General features: G+C 38.2%; 1 pseudogene; it reads right to left on the bottom strand.

Annotated features, from left to right (window-relative positions):
* Positions 1 to 8,263: 8,263 nt before the first annotated feature.
* On the bottom strand, positions 8,264 to 8,787 carry LOC122451510 (annotated as a pseudogene).
* Between the last annotated feature and the right edge of the window lie 1,871 nt (positions 8,788 to 10,658).

Below are 10,658 nucleotides of genomic sequence, written 5' to 3' on the forward strand. Positions count from 1 at the left end.
ATTTGGAAATCAGGTAAGGAGTACGTCAGGGCTGTATATTGTCACTACGCTTATTTAATTTATATGCAGAGTACATCATCAGAAATGCTGGGCTGGATGAAGCACAAGCTGGAATCAGGATTGCTGGGAGAAATATCAATGACCTCAGATACGCAGATGACACCACCCTTATGGTAGAAAGTGAAGGAGAACTAAAGAGCCTCTTGATGAAAGTGAAAGAGGAGAGTGAAAAAGTTGGCTTAAAGCTCAACATTCAGAAAACTAAGATCATGGCATCTGGTCCCATCACTTCATGGGAAATAGATGGGGAAATGGTGGAAACAGTGGCTGACTTTATTTTTTTGGGCTCTAAAATCACTGCAGATGGTGACTGCAGCCATGAAATGAAAAGACACTTGCTCCTTGGAAGAAAAACTATGACCAACCTAGATAGAATATTAAAAAGCAGAGATATTACTTTGCCAACAAAGGTCCGTCTAGGCAAAGCTATGGTTTTTCCAGTGGTCATGTGAGAGTTGGACCATAAAGAAAGCTGAGCACTGAAGAATTGATGCTTTTGAACTGTGGTGTTAGAGAAGACTCTTGAGAGTCCCTTGGACTGCAAGGAGATCCAACCAGTCAATCCTAAAGGAAATTAGTCCTGAATATTCATTGGAAGGACTGAGCTGAAGCTGAAGCTCCAATACTTTGGCCACCTGATGAGAAGAGCCGACTCATTTGAAAAGACCCTGATGCTGGGAAAGATTGAAGGCGGGAGAAGAAGGGAACCACAGAGGATGAGATGGCTGGATGACATCACTGAATCAATGGACATGAGTTTGAGCAAGCTCTGGGAACTGGTGACGGACAGGGAAGCCTGCCGTGCTGCAATCCATGGGGTCACAGAGAGTTGGACACAACTGAGCGACTGAACTGAACTGAATGTATGTGTTTCAATGGTACTCTCTTGATTCATCCTACCCTCTCCTGTCCCCACTGTGTCCACAAATCTGTTCTCTATGTCTGTGTCTCCATTATAGCTCTGCAAATGGGTTCTTTAGTACCAACTTTCTAGATTCCATACATATGCGTTAATATAAAATGTTTGTTTTTCTCTTTCTATTTCATTCTGTATAATAGAATCTAGGTTCATCTACTTGGTTAGAACTGATTCAAATGCATTATTTTTATTGCAGAGTAATATTCCATTGTATGTAGGTATCACAATTTCTTTATCCATTCATCTGTTGAATGGATCTGTTCCTTCACCAAGGAAACCAGATCTGAAAGAGACACGTGCACCCCAATGTTCATCACAGCACTGTTTATAATAGCCAGGACATGGAAGCAACCTACATGCCCATCAGCAGACGAATGGATAAGGAAGCTGTGGTACATATACACCATGGAATATTACTCAGCCATTAAAAAGAATTCATTTGAATCAGTTCTAATGAGATGGATGAAACTGGAGCCCATTATACAGAGTGAAGTAAGCCAGAAAGATAAAGACCAATACAGTATACTAACACATATATATGGAATTTAGAAAGATGGTAATGATAACCCTGTATGCAAAACAGAAAAAGAGACACAGATGTACAGAACAGACTTTTGGACTCTGTGGGAGAAGGCGAGGGTGGGATGTTTCAAGAGAACAGCATTGAAACATGTATATTATCTAGGGTGAAACAGATCACCAGCCCAGGCTGGATGCATGAGACAAGTGCTCGGGCCTGGTGCACTGGGAAGACCCAGAGGAATCGGGTGGAGAGGGAGGTGGCAGGGGGGATTGGGATGGAGAATACATGTAACTCCATGGCTGATTCATGTCAATGTATGGCAAAAACCACTACAATATTGTAAAGTAATTAGCCTCCAACTAATAAAAATAAATGGAAATAAAAAGAAAACAGTGCTGCAATGAACATTGGGGTGTATGTGTCATTTTCAGCTATGGTGTCCTTAGGATGTATGCCCAGGAATAGGATTGCTGGGTCATATGGTAGATTTATTCCTATTTTTAAAAGCAGTCTTCATACTGTTCTCCCTAGTGGCTGTATAATTTACATTGTCAAGAGCAATGCAAGAGGGTTCCCTTATCTTCACATCCTCTCCAACTTTCATTGCTTCTAGATTTTTTGATGAAGGCCATTCTGACCTGTGTGAGGTCATACCTCTTTGTAGGTTCGATTTGCATTTCTCTAATAATGAATGATGTTGAGCATCTTCTCATGCATTTATTTACCATCTGTATGTCTTCTTTGGAGCAATGTCTGTTTAGGTCTTCTGTCCACTTTCTGATTGGGTTGTTTTACTGGTATTAAGCTGCATGAGCTGCTTGTATATTTTGGAAATTAATTCTTTGTCAGTTGTTTCATTTGTTAATATTTTCTCACAATCCGAGGGTTGTCTTTTCACTTTGTTTATCGTTTCCTTTGCCTGGAGAAGGAAATGGCAACCCACTCCAGTATTTTTGGCTAGAGAATCCCATGGACAGAGGAGCCTGGCAGGCCACAATCCGTGGGGTTGCAAAAAGTCGGACACGACTGAGCCACTAATACGTTGCTGTGCGAAGGCTTTTAGGTTTAATCAGGTCTCATTTGTGTATTTATTTATTTTTTTGTTTTCGTTCCTTTAGGAGGAGGTTGTAGAGGATCTTGCTGTGATTTATGTCAGAGAGTTTACTGCCTACGGTTTCGTCTAAGAGCTTTATAGCCTTACCTTTAAGTCTTTAATCCATTTTGGGTTTATTTTTGTGTGTGGTGCTATTGCTGTTTCTTCTAGTCAGCAGTTTGGCACATATCTTCCTTCAGGGTTTTGTTTTCAGTCAAAAGCTTATCATGGCCTCTGATGCCTAATCGAAACTACTGTTAATTTCCCCAACAGACCTGAATACTAAGCCATACAGTGTGAAACTCATAGAAATTCTGTCTATGAATACTCTTTGGCATAAATCTCTGAAAGATTGCTTTTGACCCATATCCTAGAGTAATAAAAATAAAAAGAGAAGTAAACAAATGGGAGCAATTAAATTGAAAAACTTTTGCACAGCAAGGAAAATCATTAATACCAAAAGACAACCATCAGAATGGAAGAAAATATTTGCAAATGAAGCAATTGGCAAGTGATTAATCTTCAAAATATATAAACAGCTCATGTAGCTCAAAAAATAAAAATCAAAATATGGACAGAAGACCTAAATAGATATATCTCCAAAGAAGACATGCAGATGGCTAACAAACACATGGAATGATGCCTGTGTATTAATCGCTCATTCACATCCAACTCCTTGTGACCCCACAGACTATAACCTGCAAGGACTCTCTGTCCATGACATTCACCAGGCAAGAAAACTGGAGTGGGTTGCCCTTCCCTTCTCTAGGGGATCTTTCTGACCCAGGGATCGAACCCAGATTTCCAGCGTTGCAGGCAGATTCTTTACTGTCTGAGCTTGAAAGTGAAAGTTGCTCAATTGTGTCTGACTCTTTGCAATCCCAGCAGATCTTACCGACCCAGGAATCGAACTGGGGTCTCCTGTTTTGCAGGCGGATTCTTTACTAACTGAGCTATGAGGGAAGCCCATATAAGCTTAACATCACTAGTTATTGTGTGTGCTAAGTTGCTTCAGTTGTGCCCAATGTTTGCAACCTCTGGACTGCAGCCCACCAGCTCCACTGTCCATGAGATTCTCCAGGCAAGAATACTGGAGTGGGTTGCCATGCCCTCCTCCAGGGGATCTTCCTGACCCAGGGTCAAACCTGTGTCTCTTACGTCTCCTCATTGGCAGGCAGATTCTTTACTAGTAGTGCCACTGAATGCAAATCAAAACTAAAATGAGGTATCACCTCACATTGATCTGAATAGCTATCATCAAAACATCTACAAACAATAAAACCTGGAGAGGGTGTATAGAAAAGTGAGCTGTCTTACGTCGTTAGTGGGAACGTGAATTAAGATAGCCACTATAGGGAACAGTATGGAGGTTTCTAAAAAACTAAAAATAGAATTACCATATGACCCGGCAACTCACTCTTGGGGATAAACCCAGAGAATGGCCATAATTCATAAAGATACATGCCCGCCCTCCCCATGTTCCTTGCAGCACTATTTACAATAGCCAGGACATAGAAGCAACCTAAATGTCCATCAGCAGAGGAATGGATAAAGGAGATGTGGATCATATACACAATGGACTATTACTCAGGCTTTAATGGGAACTAAATTGTGCCCTTTGCAGAGATGTGGATGGAGCTAGAGTCTATCATATGGCGTGAAATCAGAAAGAGAAAAACAAATATTGTACACTAACGCATGTATGTGGAATCCAGAAAAGTGGTAAAGATGATCTCATTTGCAAAGCAAAAACAGAGAGAGATGTAGAGAGCAAATGGATGGATGCCAGGGAGAAAGGGTTTGTGTAATAAACTGGGGGATGGGGAGTGACGTATGTACACTGTTGATATTATAAAATAGGTAACAAATGAGAATCTACTGTATAGCACAGGGCAATCTACTCTGTGCTCTGTGGTGACCTCACCTGGAAGGGAATCCTAAAAACTGGGGATATATGTAAACATATAGCTGATTCACTTTGTAGTACATCAGAAACTCAACATTGTAAAGCAAAACACCCTGTATAAATTAATAAAAAATAAATTAAAATGGTGAGTACAGAAAGTTGAAAAACCTTTTGAAGATTTTTAAAAAATCCAACATTTTAAAATTGCAAATGAATTTCTCTACTCATTCTGCTTTAATTAGTGACGATCTTTAAACATGCATTACAAAGTAGAAATGTATAAGTTTTATAATTTCATGTGCAACTCCTGATTTTTATAGATAAGCTTGAACAAAAATATGCCAATATATCTTCCTCTTCAAGTGGTGATGGATCCACGACTGAAGCCCAGGTTTCAGGTAATGTTTTTAGAAGGATGACTGTGTAGGTGGGAGAAAGTCATCATTTTTTCTTTGTTTATATTGGGTAATATTGTATTTTGAAAATCATTTGACATATTATTTCAGTTGGTTTGCAAAACAACCAATGTAATAGAGAGCCAGAAAAATATCTATAAATCCATTTTATAGATGAGAAAAATGAGATTTAAGAAGGTTAATTTTCTAAGGTCTCATGCCTGTCTACTCACAAAGTCAAAAGAGAAGCCAAATCTAACTATTCCCAGTCTAGACCTCTATCTATTACACAGTGCTGTCTTCTTAGAACCTCTGATTTTGGTATTTCTTGTTATATGCTTTTGATACTTTTGATGTTGAATATAATTACATGTTGAGCTTCCTTTTCTCTTTGAGGACCAGTTCTGATCTGAACCCAAAGAATTCAAACTGGAGAATGAAGTACCAGATTATTTTTACTTAAATTATACATATAACTTCTTTAGTTTAAATGTTTGTGAAATTATAAAAAAGCAATAAAAAATGTTTATTTTTGGGATTTACTCTCTGTTTGCCAAATCCTTTAGTTTAGCAGTTGTGTGAATCTTTTAGATTATGGAGTCCTATAGTCCCTTAAATCTCACATTAAGTTTTTTTTTGAATAATTAAATCTTTTATTGGTAATGCTACATGTGTTACTTAATTTTTTAAATAATTTTATTTTTCGAGCAGTTTTAGGTTCTCAACAAGAACACTTTTTTTTTTTTTTAACCTGAGGTCTGTATATTTATTCTTGGGCTACTGAACTATGAATTAAGATGAACTGGTTAAAATGCATTGAATGAAAAAAATTACATTTAAATATCAAATATGAACCTTATTGAAAACAAAGATGTTGTTCTCTATTATAATGATCTTATGTTGATTAAAATGAAAGATATTTACATTTTTCCTGGAACACATTAACAAAATCAATAGTGATTTAAAATAAATTACAAATAAGTATTTTGTTATGATGGTCTTAATGTGACCTTGAGTGCTTTATTACTCATTGTTTTATTACTTTATTACTCAGTCATAGTTTTTTATCTACCAAGGAAAAAGAGAGAGCGTGATCTCACGGAGACAGTAGAAGACTGAGTTCACTTTTCTACCGTATTATTTAATGATTGTGTGAATTTGTTATTTTTTCTTCCTGGAATCCTCTTTCCCGCATCCTGGTGCCCATGGCTCCCTTTCATCCCTCAGACCTCAGCTCAGCTGCTCTCTCTCCAACGAGACTTTCCATGGCCCTCACTCCTGTCCTCTGTGAAGCTGCACCATCCTGCAGTTGCCTTCTCACATCACCGTTTGTCTTCATTCCGTTTCTCTTGTGTGAAATTATTTAGGAGGTAAGCTCCCGGAGAGCAAGGACATAGCCTGTTTGTCACCTGTGTCAAGCAGCACTTGAAATATAGCAGATGCTTCCTTAATATTTGCTGAATAAAAGAATAACCGAACAGTTTTAAGTAAGTCACTTTCTCACCTGTAATACATGTTTTCCCTGTCTTATGGACTAGTGAGGATGAAATAAGAGACATTTGAAGACTATAAAGCATTGCAAATTATTATCATAATATTTACAAAGATGTATGAGTTCATGTCTGCTTAAAAAACAATGGTCTTGAACTCTTCAGGTTTTTACTAGGTAAATGCTAGTGAAATCTTTGCATTATTCTCCCTGCTAAGATAATTAGCATACTAAAATAGTCACTTCTGCACTCAGCAATCTGTCAATGTCAGTTTGTTCTTGGTTTATTCTTTCCTTTCTTGGTTTCCATACTGTATACACTATATACTGGCTCTGTGGATCAGCGGGTTCTACATTGATGATATCAACCAACAATCAATTGCAGATATTGTAAAAAAAATTCTGGAAAGTTCCAAAAGCAGAACTTGAATTTTCCACATGCAACTACTTACACCACATTTACATTGTATTAACTGTTTAAAGTAACCTGGAGGTGATCTCTGTGTGTTTCATTACTGTTTTTACAGGTATTTAGGGCATAAATGTGTGATCTTAAGAGAATATAGACTGATGTAGTACAATGGGGGATAAAATGTTTCTTTTAGGATGGCAAACTGAAATGCAGCAACTTTGTTTCTTGGAGATTTGGTTTCAAATTTCTTTGTCAGAAATATTCAACACAGCGATCTCTGGAGTGGAAAGGAACTATGAATAGCTTTTTCAGAGAGGAAGCCAGGTATATTGTTTCTTCCTCACACCATTCAGAAACTGGGTAAAGTCACATGACAGTTATTTGTCGACTTAGTTCTAACTCTGACACATTTAGAGTTAACTTACCTCAAGGTTGTTTTTTGAGTGACATGCTTGCAGATGTTTTCCACATTTGTTTCTCGGCTCCTTTGCAAGCCCAGCAGCTGTGCACTTGCAATGGAAGTTCTTGTTTGCCTGAGTATGCTGAGGGTTGCAGGGAGAATCAGGTCTAGCAAGTCTGATCTCTAGTAAGAACCTTTTGGGTAACTTGATACCTGATGTTGCCATGGTGGCATTAGCTCACCTCCACATCATCCCTATGACTCCCGTTTTCCTATCACATTCCCTGGACACATTAGGCCACATTTCCATCAGCCCTTTCCCATTATTCCCTTCTTATGACTCCTTTGAGGTCTGGGCATGGTCTCAAATGGAAGTTTGGCAAAACCAGACGTGAACCTTGTAAGATGGATTGGTGGTCCCCAGAGTAGTCAGTTTACAGTGTCAAGCTCGTCTGAATTGAAAGCCAAAGTATATCTTATGAAGTAGAGAAGAAAAATTACTTCATATTTTCCAACTCAGTTCTAGTTCATTTCATGAGTATCAGCAAAGGCAATCTACTTCACAAAGACAAAGGCTTGCATTTCCCCAAAGATTGTCTTTTTCAAGGAGAATAGAAAAAAATGTGAGATATGCTTCACAGTGGATATGACCAAAAAAGTGAAAAATAATGAGTGAAGTTCGTATTGCTGGTAAATAAAAACACTGTTGAATGTTTAGATTGCAAGTAGATAATGTTGTTTGTAATAAACATCATCACTAAATACTTTATTTACTGCCTGTTGAATTTTAGCCTTCAATGAGGGACTCAAATGTTACTTACAATATGAAGACTTCCATCATCCCTCGGTCAAATTAATAGCTACCTCATCTATAATTTTCCATCACTGAATGTATCATTGTTGTATCTTCATTTTGTAGGTATGTTTATGTATGTATGTATTTATTTTATTTTAAGATTGTATTACTTGATTTTATTTTACACTAGGTGGTGGACACAAAAAGCAATCCTCCTTAATAAAACTGACAATTAGCTTCACTCAGAACATTTTTAATAATGCACATTTTTTTAAAAGTATCCATCTTACAAATTGTTCTGCAATCCAAATATACAACAGCTTGGAAAACAATGTTTAGAAAACAAAAGCCAATGTAAAAAGACAGATTAAAACAACTAGAACAGTATGGATTTTGTATGACTCTGATTTTACAGTTTTCTTACTGCATCATCAATGTCAGAAATCTGTTCCTTCAGCTGGCTCCATTGTTCAGGATTTAAAGATATACCTTTTCTTCCTGGTTTCATTTCACCTTCTGGATCCATCCAATATTCTCTAATATCAATTAAGACTTTCCCTTTAAGGCCCCGAACACTAACATACCTCGTTTTCCCAATCTGAAACGTGTTATCATCTCTGCTGCTGCTGCTCCGCTTGGAGGATGACAGTGCTCTGGAAGTTTCACCAGTTTTTTTGCTTCTTTACAGGTTTTTCTGGAGCAACTTGCTTTTTCCTCTTTAGCTTTCTGTCAACTTCGCTGTCAGAATCTCTACCAGAAGAGCTTGAAGAAACAAGTTCCTTTGACTTACGCATTGCTCCACTCCAGTAGCCAACTGCTTCCTGCTCGCTCACTAGCGACTGACAGACCTGTATGTGTGTATTTAACACAGTGCATTGGTTAAGAATGTGGACTCAGGAGCTGGACTGCCTGGACTGTAGTTCTGGTCTTGTCACTCTTCAACTTTGTGACTTCATGCAGTTGCTTAATGTCTTTTGTGCCTGAGTTTCCTCATTTGTGAAATGGACAGGATAATATTACCTACCTTCTGGAGCATGATGAGAAATATAGGGGTGTTTATACAGAAGGACTAAGTGCCTGATGCTAAATAGGTATTACTTAACAAATCCATAAGAAATATTTGGGTATGCTAAAATCTATACCAGGGCCTGAGGATATGTAGAGGAACCTCTACTCTTAAACAGTGTTTATGCCAGTGATCTAGACATGGAACAATTCAAAAGCAGTGAATTCATTTATTCTGTGCATATTCATTGAGCCATTTTATATGCCTGGCACTGTTCTGTTAATAGATGGTGGGAACACAGTGGTGAACTAGACAAAAAACCTCACTGAGATTGCGTTCTAGTATATGTGAGGGCTACAATGGAGGTGTGCAAAATATGTGAGAAGATAGAGATGAGACCTCTGACTTTGCCTGGGGTGGGGCCAAGAATGAGCACAGTTTCCTGGAGGAGACAGTTTAGCCAGGCAGAGAAGAGACTGGGGGACTTGGGTTAGGCGTAGAAGCAGTAAGGAGGTCACTGATATTTACCTCCTTAAAGCAAAAGCTCCTGTTCTTTGGAGCTGCATACTTCCTCTGGACAGATGACACTGCCTTTCAATTTAGGGAATATGCCAGTGATTGTATCAAAAATTTCTTGAAGTGGGGCTCTTCATATTCTGATATGACTACCTTGGGTGTAGATTCCCTTGCTGTAGATTATCTTCTTCTCAAGGAACTTCTGCTCTATCTTTGCTATATTTTGCATGATATAACCTCATTGTAACAGTGGAGATGTAGCTGAAATAACACAGGAATGAGGTCCAGATGATCTGGATTCAAACTTCAATCCTGTCACTTGCTGGCTGGCTTTGTACTTCTTTGAGACTCAGTTTATCTAATTGTTGGGGCTAATACTGAGGTATACCTAACTGAGCTGTGGTAAGGATTATATTAAATTTTTTTAAAGTGCTTTATAAATGGCAAATGCTATATGGTGTATTATTAATTATATTCCTGAAGAAGGCATTGTTTTCGGTAACTGGCAAAAGGTTCAGTGAGAAAATGACATAAGGGTATTGTCATTGACAATTGATAATTCACAGTTCGAATGAATATGCGTTTACAACAACCACCTGATCACATACCAGGTACTGAGTTTTTTCTATATAATCCTGCCTGTGAGTACACAGTGAGTAAGTGGGAGAAACAGGTGTCAGGCTTGTTTATTTGACCCCGTATCATGCACTTCTTTTTGTAATGTAACCCTGTCTCTTCAGAAGTCTTGCAGGATCTGCTGTACTCTGGTGAATCTTGGTGAATCCTGAATATGTAAACCCTCTGAGCTTTATTTATGTCATGTAATCCTTAAAACATGAGCTTCACAGTCCTTCACACTCTGAGTTCTTTACTGGATTCCTCAAACAGTGAAGGGGCCAGGGTGGGGAAGATTAAGAATAAGACAGTAACACTTAAAAAATTCTTTCCTCTGTAATTTCCTTATGCAACAAACTCCCAAGCCTCTTCTCATCCCACATTCTCTGAGAAATTCCCCCCATCTCTAACTCTATAAACCCAGTTTCATTCTGTCTCTCCTGATCCTATTTAGCTTTACATTTAGAGCCAGGAAGAGTTGATTTCAGGAGAAAAGGGGTGGGGAGCAAAAGAGATAGAATGAGCTAT

Source organism: Cervus canadensis, chromosome 12 (assembly GCF_019320065.1).
Source record: "Cervus canadensis isolate Bull #8, Minnesota chromosome 12, ASM1932006v1, whole genome shotgun sequence".
Lineage (NCBI taxonomy): Eukaryota > Metazoa > Chordata > Mammalia > Artiodactyla > Cervidae > Cervus > Cervus canadensis.